The 21,742-nt window shown below is 46.4% G+C and overlaps 2 long non-coding RNA genes across 3 annotated transcripts in view; one reads left to right on the forward strand and one right to left on the reverse strand.

Moving 5' to 3' along the window:
• The first annotated feature begins 298 nt into the window (after positions 1-298).
• LOC115291549 overlaps positions 299-21,742 on the forward strand; it is a 35,574-nt gene continuing 14,130 nt past the window's right edge. Inside the window, exons 1-2 of the long non-coding RNA XR_003908529.1 lie at positions 299-374; positions 493-780. This is a non-coding gene — a long non-coding RNA (uncharacterized LOC115291549). The remainder of the gene's footprint in view (positions 375-492; positions 781-21,742) is intronic.
• Positions 16,059-21,631, reverse strand: LOC115291548. Of its 2 annotated transcripts, none has more exons than XR_003908527.1 (3): positions 21,077-21,631; positions 19,376-19,579; positions 16,059-16,484 (listed from the first exon to the last, which is right to left on the reverse strand). It is a non-coding gene; the product is annotated as an uncharacterized LOC115291548 (long non-coding RNA). The 2 variants fall into 2 exon arrangements; XR_003908528.1 differs by lacking the exon at positions 16,059-16,484 and having other exon boundaries at positions 19,286-19,579; positions 21,077-21,241; positions 21,429-21,631.

Genomic DNA, 21,742 nt, shown 5'->3' on the forward strand with positions numbered 1-21,742 from the left:
TGGATTTGGGACTTCTCAGACCTTGGCCTATTTGTATGTTCATTTCACTGGTCCCAGTTTGTACCTTTTATAACAAAACTGTAAGTATAGCACTTTCTTGAGTTCAGTGACTTATGTTAGTGGGTTGTCAAACCTGAAGGGGCCATGGGAACCCTTGAGTCTGTAGTCAGTTAGTAGGACTGTGGTGGCTGGTATCTGAAATGAGGGCCATGGAGGAGCGAGCCTTCAGCCTGTGGTCACTGGGTGACTGTGCCAGAACTGTATTGTTAGAAAACAGCTGGTGTCACAATAGTTACCACAAAAACAAAGGTTCACGACACTCACAGATGAGACCCAAGTACCTCATCGGGTTGGGTTTCAAGAAGCAGAAGCAGGTAAAGCAGTTTCCAGGGGGCTTGGGACATAGAAGATCCTTGGTTAAGTGTCCACGTTTATTGTTTTACTGTAAATATTGCTTTTGGGCAAAGTCTTGATGTATGACTCTTTCCTCAGGTGAATTTGAGGTCTTTCATTCTACCACATCGACTTCCTTTTCCCAGTGAGAGAAGGACTGGGAGAGAAGACAGGAAGGATTCTTGAAAGATTCATCTTCTGCTCTTGTCTTTCATGGCCATCCATTCATTCAGTTAGTAATTTATTCACAAACCATGTCTACTGTGGGTCTGGTACCATCCAAAGCCCTGGGATGTAGAAGTCACCGTGTTCCTGGTGTTACTCGCTTACTCTGCGTCAGGTGTTGGGAGGGGAGATCGACTGTATAGAAAACACAGGATATCCTAGGTAAGAAGGGGATGGGTGCCATGGGGTAAAAATGGCGCAGGGCCTGGGGGATGGGAGTTCTGGGTGGAGGTTACAATTTTAAACGGGGGAGGTTGGGGCAGGCTCATTGAAGAAGCATGCCCTGAGCAAAGATGGAAGGAGGTGAGGGAGTGAGTCACGAGGATGTCCCCGGATGTGCGCTCCAGGCAGGAAACAGCCCTGCTGTGTCTGAGGAACATGGGAGGTTGGTGCTCAGGGGGAGTTTGCTGGGGGAGAGTTGTAGCCTTAGATGAGGTCCAAGGGGGACTTGGGGGGTGGGGAGAGGGAGGGGGCATGGACAGGGGCAGATCCTGTAGGGCCTCAGGGCATTCCAAAGACTTTGGCTTTGACTTTGGATGCAGTAGAGGAATCCCTGGAGGGGTCAGAGCAGAGCTGACTTGATCTGACTCGGTTTTTAAGGAGGCAGTCTGGCTGCTGTGTTAATATAGACCGTGACTTGGGGCGCCTGGGTGCCTCAATCGGTTAGGATAGGAGATGCTTGATTTGTCCATGGAGAGCTCCCTTGGAAGTCATTCGTTTTGAGTGCTGGTTTAGGAAAGGGGCTAGCTAGTTTGAGAAAAGGGTGGGAGAGGTGAACATCCTCCAGCGCACAGCTAGATCTAGATTTTTCTTAAGAGTGCTGGGGCAACCATTATTTATATTTGCAACCTTTCAATACAATAGAGCTCTTTAAATTGTGGGAAATGGGAACGGGGGAGGTGTTCAAGGGTTGTATGACCTTGGTTACATTATGTGGTCTTCCCAGGCTTCAGTTTCCACAGCTATAAAATGAGGATAATACCAGGGGCACCTGGGAGGCTCAGTCAGTTAAGTGTCCAACTCTTGGTTTCAGCTCAGGTCACGATCTCCCGGTTTGCGAGTTCGAGCCCCACGTGGGACTCTGCTGATAACACGGGGCCTGCTTGGAATTCTGTTTCCCTCTCTCTACCACTACCTGCTCATGCTCTCTCTCTCTCAAAAATAAATACATAAACTTTAAAAAAAAGCAAGATTTTAAAAAATGGGGATAATGGCAGTCACTGTCTGAAGGAGTCGATATCAGGATTTTTTGAATAATTGATATTTGTTCTTAGTCAATGGTCTTTATAATAGGCAAAATAATATTATTTTATGTGACTCCACCTTTCCTTGGAAAATGGCTCCTCCCTTTAATATATCAGTATATGTATACACACATACATGCACATGCACAGATATTTACACATGCATTTGCACACGTACCTATCCATGTATTTAACATGTACATTAAATGTATATGTAAAAACCACTTTTAGTTTTCCATCCTTTGGAGTTGAGCTCACTCCTTTTACAATTATTATGCCCCAGTGATAAATATTGATACGATAATTGCCCTTTTTTAATTTGAAATACATTTGACATATAACATGATGTAAGTTTAAGGTATACATGTTGTTTTGATACGTTTGTTTATTGCAATATGATTGCCATCATAGTGTTAGCTAACACCTCTATCACATCATGTATTTACCATTTCTTCTTTGGGGTGGGAATAATTCAGGTCTAGCCTCTTAGCAAGTTTGATGCTTATACCACAAAATTGCCCATGATCATGATGCTGTGCATTGGATTTCCAGCATGTATTTATCTGCAAGTTTTCAAGGTTGTACCTCTAAATGACATCTCTCCCCTTCCCCTACCCCCAGTCCCTGGTAACTCTTTTTCTTTTAAGTCCATCCCTCCTGACTCTAAAAATATTATATCCATTGCCCTGGATTTCCAAGGTCATTTTGGAATGCATTTGGAAACACAGGCTCAGCATTTGTGAAATGGTTTTGCTTGCTCAAGACCCAGGCTAAAGATGGGTTACGTGACATCGCTGTACGCTCCCTTTTGGAAATCTGCTGATGATCCCTTGAACAGGACAACTTGAGTCTTTCAGAGAGCCTTTGGGAGCCCGCCACAATGTCCAAGCACCCTGACTTATTTTACTATTCAGATCATTGTACTTATTTGAATACTATTTACATAGTAACAATTTAGGTACTCAATTGTCTTTTGAAATTACAATCAAGGTTTACATTTCTAGAATTTAAAATCGTTTTTAACCCCAGAATTTTCAAATTGTGCAGAAAAGGTGTCGAATAAAAATCTTCACAAAAGGCCAACTGACTGAGCCACCCAGGCGCCCTTAAAAATACCTTATAGCGGAAAATTCAAATGTGTGTTTTTTTTAATGTTTTTTACTGATTTTTGAGAGACACAGAGAGACAGTGTGAGCAGGGGAGGGTCAGAGACAGAGGGAGACACAGAATCCGAAGCAGGCTCCAGGCTCTGAGCTAGCTGTCAGCACAGAGCCCAACGTGGGGCTCGAACCCACAAACCGTGAGATCATGACCTGAGCTGAAGCCAGACACTTAACTGACTGAGCCACCCAGGCGCCCCTCAAATGTGGTTTTGAAATTTAGCTTCTAAAGTAGAGAGAATAGTTTTATGAATTCCGGTGTTTCCATCAGCCAGCTCCAACAAATATCCACACGTGGTGAGCCTTGCTCTGTCCACACACCCAGTCTGCTGAGTATTTTGAAGCAAAACCAGACATTAGATTATTTACCCTTAAGTACTTCAGAATGGAAAATGGAAGAACTTAAAACACACACACACACACACACACACGCACATGCACACGTGCACGTGCACACGCACATACACACACACACACACACAAGCACACATGCACGTACGCACACACACCAAAACGGGACATAAGCAGCATATTTTGGATCCTGGCTTGTAGATGTGCTAATTACAGCATTCTTTCGTCACTCCTCGCTGACTTGCATCTTGGGGCAGGGGCAGGCTTGCCCCATTCAGTGAAAGCGGATTCGCTACCTATTGTTTGCAAATTCAGGGATTGTATTTCAAAAAGAGGATTTATTTATTCAACAAAAATCTACTAATTCCTACTTGGAGCTAGGGATGTGCTGTGCCCCGGGGAGTCAGGGATGGAAGGGAGCTGGGAGCTGGGAGAGAACCAGGCAAGTCAGCCTTGTTAAGGCCTTTGGCAGAGGTGTGTGGAGGTTGCTCTGTGTCTGGGAGGATCTTGCCTTCAATTTAAAAATGCACCTTGATCCCGGTCAGATTTCAAGTGTTGATTATTAATTAATTGGTATACATAATATACAGCCCATTTCACCTGTCAGTGGGTTTATCACAAAAAAGACCAAAGATGTCTTCCTTTAAAAAAATGTTTATTTATTAATTATTTAGAGAGAGTTTTTCTGTGTGTGTCTTTGTGTGTGTGTCCATGTGAGGGAGGGACAGAGAGAGATGAGAGAGAAAATCCCAAGCAGGCTCCATGCTGTAAGGGTAGAGCCCAAACTGGGGGCTCGATCCCACAAACCATAAACCGTGAGATCATGACCTGAGCTGATATCAAGAGTCGGATGCTTACCAGCTGAGCCCCTCAAGGGCCCCCAAACCGTCTGCCCCATGCAACTCCAATTAAAATAGAAAGGCTGAACTATTTCCCTTCAGTGTCTTCCCCAAATAGCACACATTTTGCCTCTGGTTTGATGGCAGAAACACAATGAATTCTGTGCTTGGAAATGAGGGAGGGGCCAGAGAGGGAACACAGGAGGGTAGGGAGGAAGGGGCGGGGTGGGAAGTGGGGGCGTGGAGGAGGGTTGGGAGGGGTTGGGGGGTGGGGAGGAGGGTTGGGAGGGGTGGGGGTGGGGAGGAGGGGAAGGCTGAGGACTCAGGGCGATACCTGCAGGGCCTCCCTGAGCGGTGGGAGGGTACCTCCCCAGCAACCTCCTGGGGTTGGAGATGAAGTGACTTAAAAGTTGTTGAATGTCTGTCACACACACACACACACACACACACACACACACACACGCAGTCTTTATGAGATTCATCATCTGGCTCTAGTGCAGGTGGGTGGTGACTGCTGCCTTCCCAAGTAGAGGCCTCTCACTCTTTCCCCAGCTTTCCTGCCCCTCCGTTCCTCCCCCTGCATCCTTGGTGCCTGTGGTCTGGATCTGGGTTGGAAGCTGCCCCTGCCGGACAAGGGAGAGAGGACCACTTCCTGGGGCTTCCCTCCCCCTCCACCGCCTCCTTTCTTCTGGGCTGGGGTTCTCCGGGCTTGGTGGGCGCCTGCCTGTGTGCAGCCACGGCCTCAGCCCCCGGGGGCCTCGGGCAATATGCTTGGGCCGGAGCTGCTGAGCCGGTTAATTAGCGCTGGTTCCCGGAAAGCCCCATCTGCTCCCAGCACGCTGTGCGGGCCCCAGTTCCCCACGCCCCTCCCTCCCAGACCGGGCAGGGCTCCTGTCCTCCTACCCCGCTGTCCCTGGAGACGCTCCCTCCCTGGGTGCCTTGTCCTGGGGCCACAAGTCCAGGGAGATCCTGCTCTCTAGCCTGTCTACAGGACAGGTGGGATGGGTGGGAGGGACAAGGGGAGAGGCAGCTCTCTCTGGAGCCTAGGCTGCCCGCAGACCCCGAGGCCCCTTCCCTCCTTTGTCAAGAGTAGGCACAGACCCCCCGGAGGACGGTTTTATGGCAATCCTTGTAGTCTTGGTTGGGTTCCCCCAAGGCAAAGTTCGAGACATGGGCTTGGGTGTAGGTGGTTTATTTGGGGGGGTGAGGGGCTCCAGGAAACAAAGGTGAGGGAGAAGGAGTTGCAAAACAGAGAGAGGGGAGATACACGCCAGAGAAAGATTTGTTCTTGAGATTGCTGCTGGCGGCAGCTGGGACCCTGCACGTGAGAGAAAGTTTTTAAGAAAGTTATTTCCCTGTGTGGGTTCAGAATGGGTGGAGCCTTTCTGGGCAAGTCCATCATCACAGAGGGCAGAGGAGGGGGGGAGGGGGGGGAGCTCTGGGGAAGCCCTAAATTGCATCATAATGGTTCTAATCCAGCAGCAAGTCTAGATTCTCTCTCCTACCCAAAGTGATTTAAACTCACCCAATTCAGCAAATATTGAACAGCTCCTACTGTATTTAGTGGAATCTTAAGGTATCCATAGGCACGCTGTTCTTTTAAGAAGCACTAAGGAAAAAAAGCTGCCAATTAAACCATGATACACTGTCAAATGCAAGATGCTTTCCTAGTTCAGAGATGAGAAAGTGTGAAAAGAAAGTGGGCCTTGGGGAAGGCGGTGTCCATTACACCTTAGTAGTGGGGGGGGGGTCATGATACAGAAACTGCTTTAGTGGGGCGCCTGGGTGGCCCATGGGTGGAACATCTGACTTCAGCTCAGGTCATGATCTCATGGTCATGGGTTTGAGTCTCACATCCGGCTTTGCGCTGACAGCGTGGAGCCTGCTTTGGATTCTCATGTCTCTCTCTCTCTCTCTCTCTCTGGATCTCCCTTGCTCACACTCTGTCTCTTTCTCTCTTAAAAATAAACATTAAAAAAGAAAAGAAATTGCGTTTGCTCCTGGGAGAGGAAATAGCACAGTAGAATAGGATGAAGGGGAAAAATCAAGTGCCTCAGAACACAGAGGAGGGAGAGATTAATTCTGGTGGGGAGGAGTCAGGGAGGCCTTCCTGGAAGAGGGGTGGTGTGTGAGCTGGGCTCAGAGGATGGCAGGGCTTTGGACTATTGGGGCTGGAGGGAAGAGGCACTCCATGCAATGGAAACAACACAGATAGAGGCTTGGGCTGTCCTAGAAATGCAGTGATCCTACTGCTCTGGAATGTAGGGTTTGTCAGTGAGCAGAAGAAAAAAGTTGAGAATTAGGACAGCAATGAACATACCCAGAAATTCCACTCCTAACTGTTTTCTCAAGAGAAACTCCTCCTCAAGTGCTCCGGGAGACAAATATATTGGCGCTTATAGACGCACTGTTAATGGAGCAAACAATGGGGATGCTCCTTGGTGGGAGAAAGTTCAGGAAGGGTCACTTGCTCAGAATGTTTCTTTAGGAAAATCAGGCCGAAGGAGAGGAGGGGGGAGGCCGGAGCTGGAGAACTTCAGGGACACCAGCGGCACCGAAGCTACACGGTGGCAGTGACAACAGTGAGAAGGGAACAAGAATGGATGCCACCATAGGGGGAGGGTGACAGGACGTGGTGACAGGGAAGGTGGTACCAGGGACAGACTGGACACTTAAAACACAAAGCAAGCCCTCCCTCATTTTTTTTTAAAGAGAGTGAAGAAAGATGACTCCTCTGGTCTTGTGCTCAAAGCCCTCCAGGGCGTGTACCTTGTGTTTCAATCAGTTGGCTTCCATGACATGGTTCTCCTGTTTCTCTTCTATTCTTGTCCTCCTACATTAGCTTCTCTACCCTCTGAGCCTCCAGGCAGCTGAGGGCCCTGCCTTCGGGTCAGGAGACCCCTCACTTTGTCCACACGCCCACCCTGGGGCTTCTCATTCTGTCTCCTGAGCTCTGCTTCCGGCCTGAGGGCTCTGCAGAAGTCCTCCCACATCTTGTGAGGGTCCCACTGTTCTTTCCATTTAGCATTTCGCTAATGAAGCCCCTTATGGTTCCTGTGCCCATCCACAGGGGGACAGGGCACTGCCATCCACGTAATTACCCAGTCTGCAAACTGGTATTCCTCCACTTCCCCTGTCTGGCCAGCTTCTCCGTTCTCCCCCTTAGTGCCCCTTCTCGAACTCTCTTGGCTCCCTTCTGGGCTGGGGGTATTGCAGTGACCATCAGCTCTTAGGTGCATCCCGAGAGCAGGGCAGAGGGTACCACTTGGTTTCTGCCCAAGCTGGTGGGCACCCTTGCTTAGCCATTCTGGCTTGCGTGTAAGCTTGGAAGTTCCGGAAACGTGACATTCCTTCAGAAGAACCTTGGCCAGTAGGAGGTGGGAAGTGATGGGTAAGTAGTTCCTCCATCCATGTTCCAAGTGGATGGCTCTGGGGTCCCTACACACCGCCTTGGAGGGCCTCCCATGGGGGATCTAGCCCCCGCTGCCCTCTCTTGCAACCAGACCAACAACACCCCCTTGACCGTCTGACTCCTTCTCTACCCCCCACCCCCACCGCCATTGCCTTTTGTGGGATCCCTTCCTCAACTGCCTGCACAATAAACACTTGTCACAGGCCCTGCTTCTGGGGGAATCCCAAGTTCGACACCCCTTAAGGATCCCTCCAACCCTTCCTGTCCAGCCAGTGCACTTCCTGGGCCCCAGCCTGGCTGTGGCTTGTGGGAGTGTGTTACAGCAGCTCACGTAGTTGACTCACCTCTCCTTCTGTTCTGTTTGAATCTGCCAGCCACACTTTAGCCAAGATGATCTCTGTTAAGTGAAAATCTTTGTTGCTCCTTTGCTTTAAGTCTTTGAGAAACAGCCCAGTTCCTAAGCTCCGCAGCCCTAACTTGCCTCCCCAGCCCCACCTGCTAGCTTCCCCCTCTTTACTCAGCTGCTAATTCTTTTTTAAAAAATATTTATTTATTTTTGAAAGAGAGAGAAAGAAAAGGAGAAGGGGAGAGGCAGAGAGAGAAGGGGACGGAGGATTCCAAGCGGACTCTGCGCCGACAGTCCAATGTGGGACTCAAACAAACCATGAGATCATGACGCGAGCTGAAGTTGGGCACTTAACCAACTGAGCCTGGCTCCTCTGCTAATTCTAAGCTGCTTTTCATTTTCTTGCAAGTGCCAGGCTGTTTCATGCCCGGGAGCTTTGGCTCATACGCTTGCATGAATGTTGCTGTCTTCTCTGGCCTGGCTGATCTTACCATGTTCTTTAAGACTTGGACATAACTCGTACCCTCCCCCTGCCCTAAACTCTATTCTTTCCCCCTGGAGATAAACTGAAGTCCAGGGTTTTATCTTCAGCGAGCTTAAATTTGATGGTGGAGTCAGGATCAAAAGAACCTGAAGAAAAGGGGAGAATCTGTACAAGGAAAATAGTTATGCAATTATGAATTGAGTTATCTTAGAATCAGAGGTTGAGCTGCAGCTTTTATTTGCTGAAGCTCCTAGTACATGGGGGTGAGGATATAAGGGTGCCCAAACAAGGCTACATAAAGCACAAGACATTTTAAATGTTTACATTGAACCGTTGGTAATGTGTCATGCCAAAAACACAACGTGAGACTGTTTAGCCTCAGCCTCAGCTGGGGATACCATCCAAAGCCTGGAAAGTGAGGCTTTCTGGAATGTGAACTTCCGGGTTGGGGCTGAATATGGCGACCACAGAGAGGAGTGCATGTCGGACTCCGAAGGAGAAAGGGGTAAGCACGTTAGGCACCATTCTACTGAAAGGATGGAAAGTCTCTTACTGCACAATGATCAGCAGGGACAAGCTGTACATGTGAGGGTCAGGAAAGGGAGGGGTCCATCTAGACAGACCGACAGAGCAGTTGGTGACCCCATTTCCCTATAGCTTTCAGCCGAAGATGTCCCAGATGTCCCGGGAGAGCCGTTGGATGCTCTCAGCTCTGGGTTTTCCTGTCCCTGCCCACTTAGCACCAGAAAGGGGTCTCTATCCTATAAAAGTTTTCCAGACAAAACATCTTCCTGGAGACCTAAAGCTTGTGCCTTCAGAATTAATCCAGAAAATGATCCCTGTTGTGAGTGGGGAGAGAGCCTCCAAGCATTTGAGGGTTGGATTCAGGCAAACGTGGTACATCCCATTCTGCTTTCTGCTCTTCTGGGGTGGATTTCCCCACCTGCAATCAGATGTGCCTGGCTGCCATCTAAAACCACTGAGTCAGAATCTGGGTAGAGGCAGGGAAGTATTTCAGGAGATTGTTCTATACACTGGTGTGTGTTTATAATTCATCACACTAAGCTCTGGGGGCAGAGGCGGGCTTAGGAAGGTGGTGTAAGCAGCCAGTTCTTGAGTAGCAGGGCAGTCAGTTCAAGTGGCTGGGAAGGAGGAGGCGCCCATGCTAGGTTGGGTGGAGGGTGTGCCTTTGTGCTAGTGGCTCTTTGGGGAAGCAAACAGGCACCATCCTTTGAGCCTCAGTTCCTAAACATCTCTGGCCTTGATACCAACCTCTTATCTTGCTACTTGCTATGGTTACCAAGGCTGTGTAGCAAATCACCCCAAATCCTAGTAGTTTCAACAACAATCATACTATTTTGTCTCACACAGCTTCTGTGGGTCATGAATTCAGGAAAGGTTCATCTGAGTGGATCTGTCTGGGGGTCGCTCATGTAGTTGTGGTCAGAGAGTGGTTACAGCTGGAATATCAGGCATCTGGAGCAGTTGGGAACAGTCTGTACACCTCTTTCTGTCCCTTTGAGTGTTTTCACATGCTTCTCCAGGAGCTCTTTCTGTGTGAGATTGTTTGGGCTTCCTTACAAAATGGCCACCTCATGGGCCTTTCCAGAACATGGCAGCTCAGGGCCTGCACAAGTGCTCTAGGGGGCACAGTGGGAGATGCATACCTTGACAGTCACTGAACATCACTTCTGTCACATTCTGTTGGTTACAAGTGAGTTACAAGCCTGTTGGGATTCAAGGAGAGTGAGCTTAGACCCCCGCCTCTTGGTGCAAGGCCTCTTTAAAGTCACAGGCTACCGAGGAATCACAGAAGGTCATGTGGGGTGGGTGATAGTCTGGCAGCTATCTCAGAAATTTTGCATATATATAAAATAGGAAGTTTTTAAAAAATATATGAAAAATGGGAAGTTCCTCTGTCCATCAGTCTGTCAGTGATGGTGCCTTTCCCTTCTCAAGCAGAAAGAGCCTTTCACTTTGACAGTGAGGAGTTGGATGGAAGATGTCTCTTCTGGAAATATGTCAAAGGATTTTTGAGGCCTAAGCCATAACTAGCGTTTCTTCAGATCTGACTTAAATAAAGTTTGCTTGTTTATGCATGGAAGGGGGCCTAAGAAACACTTCTTCCCATTTTGTTGGTGAGGAGACTGAGGTTCAGAGAAGAGACTCATAGTTCAGCATAACAGAACTGAGACTAAGTAGGATTAAGAATTTCTGGTTACTGGAGCACCTGAGAGGTTCAGCCGGTTAAGCCTCCGACTTTGGCTCAGATCATGATCTCAGGGTTCATGGGTTCAAGCCTCGCATTGGGCTCTGTGCTGATAGCTCAGAGCCTGGAGTCTGATTTGAATCCTGTGTCTCCCTCTCTCTGCCCCTCCCCCCGCTCATGCTGTCTTTCTCTCTCTCTCAAAAGTAAATAAACTTAAAAAAATCAAAAAAAGAAAGCACTCAATGTTAATGGTCCCATCAATATTGTCAGAGCGCTTTTTTTTTTTTTTTAAAGATTTCTAGTTTCTGTGTAGAGATTCCTGTGAACAACAACACTATTGAACTGGCCATGTAAAGGTGGCTAAGATGGTAAATTTAATGAGTTTAATGTTATATATTTTTTTTACGGTGGTAAAAAAAAAAAAGGAACTTCTGGTTCCCATTACTGAAGCTCCATCAGGTGACCCCGTAGGTGTGGGGAAGCTGTTTGCAGTTTTCAGGAACCATTTTGTTGATGACACTTCAAAGCTCAAAAGAACCTGAGAACAGTCTTCTCCCTCACTCAGACATCCTCTGTGGCTCCCAGAACCCACAGATCAGGTCTAGATATCTTTGTAGGATGTTCAGGGCCCTCCATCATTGGACAGACTCCCCTCAGCACCGGCCCGCAGAGGGAGAGACCCAGCAGCGGAACTGGGCGCCTCTGCAGACCTCCCACACTCCCACATTGGAACCAGGCGGGGACATGGCCAGGTGTCTCTAGCAATCATTTCTCTCTCTTGTTTTTTTTATTATTATTTTTTAAATAGTTTATTGTCAAATTGGTTTCCATACAACACCCAGTGCTCTTCCCCACAAGTGCCCTCCTCCATCACCACCACCTCTTTTCCCCCCTCCCCCTTCCCCTTCAACCCTCAGTTCATTTTCAGTATTCCATAGTCTCTCAAGTTTTGCATCCCTCTCTCTCCCCAACTTTCTTTCCCTCTTCCCCTCCCCCTGGTCCTCCATTAGGTTTCTCCTGTTCTCCTGTTAGACCTATAAGTGCAGACATATGGTTTCTGTCCTTCTCTGCCTGACTTATTTCACTTAGCATGACACCCTTGAGGCCCATCCACTTTCCTACAAATGGCCATATTTCATTCTTTCTCATTGCCATGTAGTACTCCATTGTGTATATATACCACATCTTCTTGATCCATTCATCAGGTGATGGGCATTTTGGCTCTTTCCATGTCTTGGCTATTGTTGACATTGCTGCTATGAACATTGGGGTACATGTGCTCCTATGCATCAGCATTTCTGTATCCCTTGGGTAAATCCCTAGCAGTGCTATTGCTGGGTCGTTAGGGAGTTCTATGGATAGTTTTTTGAGGAACCTCCACACTGTTTTCCAGAGCAGCTGCACCAGTTTACATTAGCAATCATTTCTCAGAGTTAATGCATACTAGTGGAGGCTGGCAGGCATTTGATAAAAATTACAGCTTCTGGAAAAGCTACTGCCTCATTGCTCCCCCACCCCCACCCACCCCTCCCCCAACACCCACCCACTCTTCCTCAGAGAGCTCTTGCCAGTGTTAACAAAGGAGAGGGACCCACTTTGAAATTTCTTTTGTTCCCTGTGAGGCATGAAGCTGAAAGAGAATAGGCTTCACCGTCTGGACTGACAGAGGAGCGAGGGGGTGGGGGCAATGGGCTGCAGGGGATGCTGGGGAAATCTTGGGGAAGTTTCCATATGCCAAGGAGCCGGCCAAAGAGCCTGAAGCCAACGGTGCTCTTTTGAACAGTGCTTATTCTGCACCGATCCAATATGTCTCTAGTGGCCCATAAAATTTTTACTGCATTTCGTCCACCCGTGGATACTGTGACCTAACGTGACCCAATCAGAAATCTGTTTTGGCAATGTTTTCAGAGGGGACTGGAGTTGCCCGGGCTCCGGCCGAATTGGCAGTGTTTGCTTTAATCAGGAATGATGGCTTCTGGTGGGAACGGAAGGCAGGTGGTATGGGGAGCCGTGAACTTTGTCACAGAGCACTGACTTCTGTGAAATTCACGGCAGTTCCTTCCAATTCTGTCTGAAAGAGCTGGAGGGACTACAAATGTGTCCTGCCGGCTTCAAGAAATGATGGGGATGGAGTCTTATTTCCATCTTGAGCTCATGGGATGGAAACTTGAATGTGTGGAACATGAATTGCTTTCATTGTTTGAAAGTATTTTGCCCTAGTCTTTTATACTGGTAACTCAGATTAAATAAATGGAAATAAATGAAAAACATGGCCCCATTTTTCCAGTCTGTTACAGCTCATCTGTTCGGGAAATGTGTCTTCTAAACTGTCACTGAACCCCCATGGTTGGTTAAGATGTCCCCAAGGAATAGAGGGTCCATCAAAAATGCCTGGCTTCCAGAACGAGGGCTGGTTTTACTTTAAAGTCCCCAAACACCTTGAGACTTTTCTCAGTATTTCTTAATGCAGGATAGTGTCAGCATGTTCTTCTGGATTATTATCCACTCGATTCAACACTTGAGCCAGCATTTGATGGTCTGTTTTTCTGACTGTTCTGGTATTATTATCTCACCAAGTGCTTTAAACTTTGTGTCAATTTCTTGTTAACTGTCAGATGAGGCCCAGAAATCACAGCCATGTTAACAATACTGTTTCTAGCAAGGGTCACACAATCCTGGTGAGTTGCACCTAATTTTAGGTGAAGCTAGTGACCTGGATAGAAATGAAAGCAAATAAAATAATTCAGTGATTTTGATGAAAACATACGAGATGCCAAACCTCAACGTGGTAGAAGGGCCTTGCAGACATGAGGTTATTTGGAAAAAAAGAAAAGGAAATCACCACTGTCACCACTGCTGCCACCAGGACCGCTGCTATCACTGGAACCCTGAGTCATGGGCATCTGGAAATACTGATGCAATGACAAAGACGCTGAAGCAGCTCTGGGCAGCTGAGTGGTGGCTTTGATTTTTCCTGGTTTTACCATTTTTTAAAATTTATTTTTGAGAGACAGGGTGAACAGGGGAGGGTCAGAGAGAGAGGGAGACACAGAATCCCAAGCAAGCTCCAGGTTTTGAACTAGCTGTCAGCACAGAGCCCGATGCGGGGCTCGAACCCACAAACTGTGAGAGGATGACCTGAGCCGCAACCGGATGCTTAACTGACTGAGCCACCCAGGCGCCCCTGGTTTTATCATTCTCGTAGAGCCTTGGCAAATATGGCTCTTCTAAGACTGCTTTCTGCCTTCACTAAATCTGCTTCATGGCACCTGGGTGGCTCAGTCAATTAAGCATCCGACTCTTGATTTCAGCTCAGGTCGTGATCTCAGGTTTCGTGAGTTCAAACCCCATATCAGGCTCTGTGCTGACAGTGTGGAACCAGCTTGGGATTCTCTGTCTCTCTCTCTTTCTCTCTCAAAATAAATAAAATAAACTTAAAATTTTTCCTCAGTGTTCAACAAAATAAGTCAGGTAACGAAATCAAAATTTGCAAAAAATCAAAAGCAAAATAATCACCAGAAATTTTGAATGTAAAGATATAAAAGTTGGACAGGCTTATGGCATTTGAGTGAGCAACCAAAACAAATCTGGTTCTCCCCTGGCACTTTGGTTTCCACCATTAGGCAACTGTGACTTTCACTTATTGGTTATTTTGTTTGGTGCCCCCCTATTTTTAAAAAATGGCTACTATAGGTTGTGTCTGTATGTGTGTATATGTGTGTGTTGACGCATGTGTATATTTTTTTTTATTTAAGCAACACTGATATAACCTTCTTTTGAAAATATTTTATTGACTTTACTATGCTGCTTATGGAATTTGGAGGATGCTTTGAGTTTTATAAAGCCAAGGCTCAGAATGGCCATTCCAGATAGGTCAGCTGAACTATTTGGGTACCCGTTGAATAACTTTCCCCAATCCCAGAGTTTGTGAAACAATGGAGAGAGTCAACGCTTGGCTCAGTGCTAATTTTGGTTGGCTGTGGTGAGTGAGAAGCTGGGGTTTGGAGGAAGAGGGCTGAGCTGTGACTCTGCCCATTTTAAATGTTTTCTGCTTTGAACCTTAACAGACACTTTCCTGGTCACCTTGACAGTGGTTTTAGTTGCCCAGCCCTAGAGCCTTGCTGTCCTTTTAGAACTCCTAACTCCCAGAGGGCACTTGACTGTGGAATAAAGGCTATTTTTCAGCTTCTCTTGCTGATAAGTGTGGTCATAGGACTAATTTCTGGCCCATTGGTCAGGACGTCAATGGAAGAGTAACATGGTAGCTTTTAAGGACGTTACTTAAGAGCTAACTGGCCCCTCATCCCGTTGACTCTTTACCTCCCACCACGAAGAGGAGGCAGAATACCCTAAAATGGCAGCATGGGAAATTGGGAGAAGATACGTCAGTACTGGGATGTCTGACCCCAGAGTCTCACATGACAGAACGAAACTAGTATCTTCTCTAAGCCATTTCTTCCAGTCTTACTGAGACCTAGACCTAATTTTAATTTGTAAATTCACTTTATTCCTTCAAAATTTACTTGCTTGGGGGTGCTTGGCTGGCTCAGTCGGTTGAGCATCCAGCTCTAGATTTTGGCTTTGGTCATGATCTCATGGTCTTGGGGATCAAGCCCCGCTATGGGCTCCATGATGGGCTCCATGATGGGTGTAGAGCCTGTTTGAGATTCCCTCTCACTCTCCCTCTGCCAGTCCCCTGCTCACACACACACTCCCTCTCTCAAAAAAAATCTTCAAAATTTGCCCATTTGTATTAATTGCCCCAGACCAGAGCCATTCTTCCTATGAGGTAGTGGCTACTCAATACATTTGACTAATTCAGAGTTTACTGGAGCCTCCAATCTTGTAAGAGTCTTATTTAAAAAAATTTTTTTAACACTTATTCATTTTTGGTAGAGACAGACAGAGAGTGAGCGGGGGAGGTCTCATAGAGAAGGGGAGACACAGAATCCAAAGCAGGCTCCAGACTCTGAGCTGTCAGCACAGAGCCTGACGAGGGGCTGGAACCTACGAACCATGAGATCATGACCTGAACTGAAGTTGGCCACTTAACTGACTGAGCCACCCAGGTGCTCCTCTTCTAAGAGTCTTAAACAGAACTCTCTTTCAAAAGAAATGCAGTCCCTTTCTCATTGTTTCTGAGGATTCCTGGTGTGTGTGTGTGTGTGTGTGTGTGTGTGTGTGTGTGTATGATGAAGTGGAGAAAAAGTTACATTCTACTGGTTAATGCCTATCACCTCTTTCTCTGCCTGGCCCCTGTTTTTTTCCCTCCATCATGTCTGAGGGTTCTCTCATTGTTATTCTGTCTACTCCCCTCTCCCCAGGCACCCCTCCCACCAAGCATGGACACAGCTCCCTTCCTCCACTTCTCAAGGCATCTCTAACATGATGCTAATGAACTTTTACTGGATTTTTATGAAAGGCTTGGGAATACTACAGTATAATTACAGCACAGACAGATGGAAAACTTAGAACTGGATTTCCAGCATCGCTGTTGTTGAAGTTCTTCACTATACTTACCCAGCATTAGGGCAGCTTGGATGCTGTGGGCTGACGTCATCTGAAAGCTCATTCACTCACTCCCATGTTTGCAGTTGGTGTTGATTGTCAGCTGAGATCTTAGCTGGGCTTTCAGCTGGAACCTCCAGGTGATTTTTTCTCCATGTGGCCCGAGCTTCTCTACAACATGGTGGCTGAATTTATTTCCTTAGAAGTCATGCAGCATCATGCCCACCACATTCTGTCTGTGGGAGCAGTCACAAAAGCCCGTGGATATTCAAAACAAGTGGAAATAGACCTCTTGATAGAGAGTAGCAAGATTCTGGAAGCGAAGGTGGGAATAGAAATACTGTTGTGGCCATTTTGGGAAAAGACGATCTGCCTCCTTTACTGGCCATTCCTTCTGGATTCCTGGAATTATTTCTCCCAGTGAGCTCTCTGTCCACTTCCACTATTCTCAGATTATCCCTCTCATTAAACCTCTGTCATTGGTGTCAATCCAGAGAAAACTGAAAGCACCCACTTTTTTATTATTATGCAGAACCATTTGGTTCTCTTTGTCTCTCCCTCCTCATTCCCAGCTCTGCCCTTTACCCTACTTTTCATAACGAAGACGTTCATTAAAGTATTTCTTAAAACTGAAGACTTGTTCTCTTCTAAAATAAAGGGGGCATAGACAGCAGACACTTTAAAAAACAGTATTTTTCTTTCTGATCCTTTTAGGCACTGATTCAAGTGCAGTTAATGACATTTGGAGGGTTATGGGAGAGTAGTAGGGGGTTTGGAATAGGCAGAACAGATGAGAATTCTTTTTTTTTTTTAAGTAGGCTTCACACCTGGCATGGAACCCAATGAGGGGATTGAACTCATGACTCTGAGATCAAGACCTGAGCTGAGATCAAGTGTCACATATTTAACCGACTGAGCCATGTAGGTGCTCTGAGAATTCTTATTTTATCAGTTATTAACTGTGAACTCTTGGGCAAGTTTACTTACTTCTTTACTTAGCCTCTGTTTCCTTTTCTGTAAAAAAAAATATATATTTCCTACGTAATAGGGTGGCCATGAGAACTAATGTTGACAGTGTGTGAGAAGGGCTTATCACTGTAGGGAGGGCCTCAAAAGTGAAATGAAAGCTCTGCATCTTGAGGCCGGGGTCAGGGATTGGGAGAAGGGAATACAAAAGTTTTGTAAGTTGTTAATTTATAATAAATTCCCAAAGAGATGTTCTTTCAATACTTTCATAATTATTAAAAATTATCAATAGGGGAAAACTTCTTAGGAGAGAAATGGAAACATATTTAGCATAAAGCTGATTTTCTAATTACAACATTTTTAATGTTTATTTTTGAGAGAGAAAGAAAGAGTGGGGAGGGGCAGAGAGAGAGGGAGACTCCAGGCTTTGAGCTGTCAGCACAGAGCCTGACTTGGGGCTCGAACTTACAAACTGTGAGATCATGATCTGAGTGCAAGTCCAACACTTAACTGTCTGACCCCCTCGGCTGCTGCTGATTTTCTGATATTTGAACACACTTTAGAAGAAGGAGTGGTCCAGTGGAAAACAACTTCTAATCCCTGGACTCAAGGAAGGTGAAGCTCCATCTCACCATTTGTGAAATGAAGAGTACCAACCACCCTTGACATCTGTGCTTATGATGTACTGTACACAAAAGACAGATATTTTTTTCTTGTCTGAATGTCACTGCAGTGAGAGCAGGCTGGAATTAAGTTGTGGCTAGATACTTTTTTTGGTGGGCTGTTTTCTTGCTGGTCTTTGGACCAAAGCTCTCATTCTATCTCAGAGTGGTCTGTACTAGCGGTTTCACAAAGCGCGGGAGGTGTCCTTGGTGCTGAACCACAGGCAGGGACTCTGGTAATCACCACCCAAGATTAAAGTCTCTGTTTTTGATGAGAAAGGAGAGAGAGAGAGAGAGAGAGAGAGAGAGAGAGAGAGAGAGAGAGGAAAGAAATGAGACACATGGATACATGACACATTTCCCGGGTTGCTGTTCATTTTGTTTTGTTTCTTCGGAGGGAGTGGGGGTGGGAAAGTGCTGATCAGAGAAAGTCTTAGAAAGAACAAGATTCTTAAAAATAAATCCGTGGTAATGCCCAAGGGGTGTGTGCTGCCCAGAGCTTTTCAGGCTTCCCTGTGTTGTCATGGGAATTAATTAGTCAGTGTTTGTGCCTTATTTTGGAGTCACTCTGAGCTCAGCATGTATGGGGAGCTATGACTCAGATGCTAAACTATTTTCAAAAGGAAACATATCATGTAGAATCTCTGAGTGCTGGGGGCCCCCTACATGTGATATCACACCTCAAGAGCATTCTTTCTAACTATTTGAATGACATCTTGCCAAAATATGTTGGTTATTTTTTGCTAAAACATTTTAGCTAAATTTAAATTTGCAGGGTTGCCTGGGTTGCTCAGTCAGTTAAGCACATGACTCTTGCTTTTGGTTCAGGTCACGATCTCACAATTTGTGAGTTCAAGCCCTGAGTTGGGGTCCATATTGACAGTAAGGAGCCTGCTTGGGATTCTCTCTCCTCTTTCTCTGCCCCTCCCCACTTGTGCACGTACACTTTCTCTCAAAAGAAACAAAACTTTAAAAACCTTAAAAAATTAAATTAAGTTTGACATCAGAAGAATATATTGGACATGTAAGGAGAATTGGAGTCCATAGGATATCTAAGAAAGTTCCCTTCCATTTCTGTATCCTTCCTCTTTCCCCACAACTCCTTTTCCTTTCTTACACTGAATCTACGTAAGAATAATAGGCCTTTCCATGATAGTCTTTACTGATAGGTTAAGTAGATTGTTCATCTAGCATAATTTATTCCATATCTTCTCTGTTCAAAGCAGTACATGTGCCTTGTTTATCTTTGTAATCGTCAGATCAGCTAGAATTGCATTTATTCATTTATTCACTCATTCACTCAACAAACTTCATTGACCCTGTGCCAGTACCTGGGCATGAGTGATGTCTTGTGGACTTCCAACTCAATGTGTCCATGTAGTAGCCCCCACCCCCCCAATACCAGTGGGTTGGTTTCTTGAATCAAAAAATGTAAAATAAAAAAAATTAAAAATGTAAAATTCTTAGATTATTTTATATACACCAGACACATGCATTTGTTTCTTATTAATTCAGAGTAGAGCCTCATGACCATCCATTGTTTCCAGTAATTCATGTGTAACATAAATGATATTACCTTTGCTTTTAGTTAAGTTTTACATTTTAGTTTAATCTTTCCCAGGTGAAAAGATGCTTCCTTGTCTTCCCGCCTTGCTCTGAAGAAGCAGATTTGTTTTCTTGTTGAGATTGGTCCCAGGTAATTTTCAGTGTGCAATGCATGCTGTGTGGTCCATTGAAGATGCTAGTGGTCATTCAAAAACTCCTCAGGTCTGAAGGAAGACTTAGGGGTTAAGAAAAAAATACCCAAGTTGAGGATTTAAAATTATAATTATTACTGATAGAGTCTAGTTTGGAAAACTAATAATATTATGTTATTATTAATATTATAATATATTATAAACATAATATAAAAGGCTTACAAATTGGTTTGTACATACTCAAATATGCTAATCCCTACACCTCTTTAATCCACCGAGCATTTCAGTGCTTTGCATGTGCTCCATGCGTGATAAATATTATTTGGATATTTGGATGATACATTTCATCTTTAGATCTTCTTAGTTTTCTGCAGCCTGCGCACAACATGTGGCAAAGTATAGGTCTGTACCTGACATATTTAGGCAACTGCTCCGCTATACATGAATTGTTTTTCAAAACCTCATTTGTTAAATTACCATATGGCGTGCACAGCCTGTTTGTCAATAGAAGTACCATTATACCCATTTTCTACAAATGTCAGAAAGCTCACCGGGGCCAGGACAGAGTCTTACTCACTTTTGGGTCTGCAGCACCCAGCACCGTGTTTGCTTGTGGCACGCGCACAGTAGTGGAAAGAATGACACTTTCTCTTTCCAGTGTTCCCTTCTGTCCCTCCGCCTCCTGTTTTCCTTTGAACCCTCCAAGGTTCTGTTCCACTGAAGCCTTCTTCCAGTAACCCCCGCAGAGCCTACTGCCTCCATTCACAGCATCTCGTAGTGCCATTTTCAACAGGTGCCTCTCATCCCATTTCATTTCCATGAACTGGTGACATTTTCCTGGTGCTTCTGTGAACTTCTTGAGGGCAAGTGGCCCTGATTTACCTACCTGTGTATGTCTAACGCCTAGTCAAGTACCGAAGCCTGGTTGTGTCTCATTACAATTTAGTTGAATAAATCCTTATTTGTGAGACTTGCATGATGGAGCTGAGCTCTAGTGGCCATAAAACCTGCCACTGTGGGTGATATAATTTCTAGGCAAAAACTCTTTCTGAAGTCCAATGTTGGGAAGAGAAATGTCTAGATGGGGGCAGCAGGGAGTGGCAGAAGGGGTTTGTAGGGGGAGGGGAAGTAAGAAGGGGAAGCAAATCCCGAGTGTTTCCAAGAATAATAACAATGACCAAGGGAGGAGTTTCAGGTTTGGGGGGTTAGGACGTGTGTCCTCAGTAAGGACAACCATTGGCATGGAAGGGGCAGCCACTGCATTTGGACACCGGAGTGCCTGTTTTCACTAAAACCCACGTGGTCTCCTCTGCTGGACGTGTGGTGTTTGAGGAGCCAGGGGACGTTGGGCTCGGTCTCCTGCACTCACGCTCCTGTGAGCAAGCCTGGCTCTCTGGGCGTCAGGGCGGCCACCACATGAGGCAGACACTGGACCTTCCCTTTGCTCTGTGCCCTGGGGGGCAGATAAGTCTGTGTGTGTAGGCCACCAAGTCACGAAGGGATGTCCAGGCCTTCCTCTGTGGGAGTCGCGTGCCTGAGGGTGGGCAGAAAGGGTGATAAATGTGCCCAGGATGACTTACAGTACAAAACCGAGCCCATCTTGGGGGCCTTGAAGAGATGACAGCTGGCGGTCAACTTCAAATCTGTCGCTGTTTCTCGCTGTCTCTGACTTGTAGCACCGCAGGTCAGTTTTCCTGAGAAGGCCAAGTGCAGGCATCCAGAGTTGGCTTCTCAGTGGGCTGTTCCTAAACAACCACAGCGAGATGTATAGCTGGAAGTCGTGGTGACACAGGGGGCAGGGGGTGCCCGCGGCCTCCCGGCTGGATTGCTGAACACCCCAGGGCGTCCTTCCCACGACAGTGATCCACACCCTCCTGACTAGTCCTTTATTCCGCTTTGTTCTATTGGGTCAAACTTTAAAAAGAGAAATACCCCTTCTGGTCATCTGGGGGAGGGTGCGTGGGGACAGAAAGGGGTGGAGGAAAGAATATATTGAAAGACAAGATTGTGGGGACAGATGAAGTCTAGTGATGACTGGCGGCTCTGTCTTGCTGCCGTCCGGCAGAAGGACGGGAGGAGGGGAGCATAAACAGAGGCATCTGGTCCCCCAGCATGGAGCGGCGGGTCCGTGAACCGTGGCAGATGCAGGCTCAGCTGTGATTGGGCACGAGGCATCGGTGTCCAAGCCTGGGTCACGCGCGGGGCCCGTTTTAACTGTGACAGTGCAGTGTCAAACTGCCATTCTT

This window comes from Suricata suricatta, chromosome 5 (genome assembly GCF_006229205.1).
Source record: "Suricata suricatta isolate VVHF042 chromosome 5, meerkat_22Aug2017_6uvM2_HiC, whole genome shotgun sequence".
Lineage (NCBI taxonomy): Eukaryota > Metazoa > Chordata > Mammalia > Carnivora > Herpestidae > Suricata > Suricata suricatta.